Below are 2,041 nucleotides of genomic sequence, written 5' to 3' on the forward strand. Positions count from 1 at the left end.
AGGCTTAGGGTTAAGGATTTTCATAATGGATGATGCAAAAAATGGTTCTTATAGTGATATCGAGCTATAAGGGATTACAAATTGCAATTAGGTTATAATCACTGGATAATAATAATATTGGACTTTCTGTTGTAGATGTAGCCTAGGGATTGGGTGAACCACATTAAATCTTGGTATCTTGTGTTCTCTTATGTGTGATCTATTATTTTTTGATATTGGTTATATTTGAATGTAACTATTATTTCTATCTGAGGTTAATCCTAACAAGTGGTATCAGATCTAGATGATCATTGTTTTTTTTCTTTTAGTTAGATCGTCATCATTTTTTTTTCTAGTGATCCTCTACAAGAATATCTCACGGTTGAGTGGGAGTGATGGCAGATGAGGGTAAGTTGAGGGTTGACAATCTTAATGGGTATAACTTTCAATTATGGAAGATGCAAATGGAGGACTATCTCTATCAGAAGGATTAATGGAAGTCGTTGGAAGGAAAAACTAAGAACTAGGGAACTATGACAAATGAGGAATGGGAAATTTTAGATAGAAAGACACTTGGATGTATTCAATTATGCCTGGCACCATCAGTGACATTTAACATTACAGAAGCAAAGACAATGGAAGAGTTGATGAAAACCCTAGCAAAATTCTATGAAAAGCCCTCCACTTCAAATAAGGTATTTCTCATGACGCATTTATTTAATATGAAGATGAAAGAAGGTGGATCTATTGCAGATCATTTAAATGAGTTTAATACTATTAATAATCAGTTATCTTCTGTGGGTATTAATTTTGATGAAAAAATTAGGGCTCTTTTGATTTTGTGTTCTTTGCCTAAAAGCTAGAATGGCTTGGTAATGGCTATGAGTAATTCTATTTCTAGATCTAATACCCTAAGATATGATGACGTGATCGGTGTTATTTTGAGTGAGGAAACATGTAGGAAAACCTCAGGTGGATCTACATTAGGAAGTTCTTTGAACGCACAAAGCAGAGGTAGAATGACTAAGAGAGGAAATAATTTGAAATCAAGAGGAAAGTGAAAGGGGAAGAGGTCTCAATCCAGAGGACCAAGAGATTGTTGGTACTGTGGGAAACCAGGGCATAAGAAGAAAGTTTGTTGGACTCAAAAGAACAATGAAGTAGATAAATTAGAAGGAAAGAAGGAGGCAAATGTGGTAAGTAACAAATTTGAAGAGGATGCTTTGCTTCTATCTTTAGAAATTACTAATGATTCATGGGTTTTAGATTCTGGTGCTTCATTTCATGCTACACTTCATAGAGGTTATTTTATTGATTATGTCCAAGGGGATTTTGGGCTTGTTTATTTGGGGGATAATGAACATTGTCAAATTTTTGGAAAGGGAAAAGTTAAGATTAAGTTGTAGAATGGGAATCATTGGCTACTACATGAGGTAATACATGTTCCAAGGCTAAGTAGGAACTTAATTTTAGTAGGGAAACTCGGTGATGAGGGTTGTGTAGTTACTTTTAATGATAAAAATTGGAAGGTTTCAAAAGGTTCCCTTGTAGTAGCAAAAGGTGTGAAAGTAGGCATCTTATATATTTGTACAGGTCATATTATTCCTTCTACTTTGATTGTTTTAGAGAAAAATGAATGTTTAGGAACAATTGTTGCAGTGAAGCAGGGAGAACAAATAGTTGTTGTAGATTCTGATACAAAGCTATGGCACTAAAAACTTGTGCACATGAGTGAGAAAGGTATGAAAGTACTTCATTCAAATCAAGTTTTACTAGGTCTAAAATGTGTTAATATGGATTTCATTGAAAGTTGTGTGTATGGAAAATAAAAGAGAGTGAGCTTTGTGAAGATTGGGAAGGAAAATAAAAGTAAGAGATTAGAGCTTGTGCATATAGATGTATGGGGACTGGCTCAAGTATCTTCCCTTGGTGGCTCTCATTATTATGTTATATTTATTGATGATGCAACTATAAAAGTATGGGTCTATTTTTTAAGACAAAAATATAATGTATTTCAAACTTTAAGAAATGGAAATGCTTGGTTGAAAATGAGACTGAAAAG

The sequence above is a fragment of the Cupressus sempervirens genome, chromosome 3 (genome assembly GCF_028749045.1).
Source record: "Cupressus sempervirens isolate cs-2001-9-10 chromosome 3, ASM2874904v1, whole genome shotgun sequence".
NCBI classification, from domain to species: Eukaryota; Viridiplantae; Streptophyta; class Pinopsida; order Cupressales; family Cupressaceae; genus Cupressus; species Cupressus sempervirens.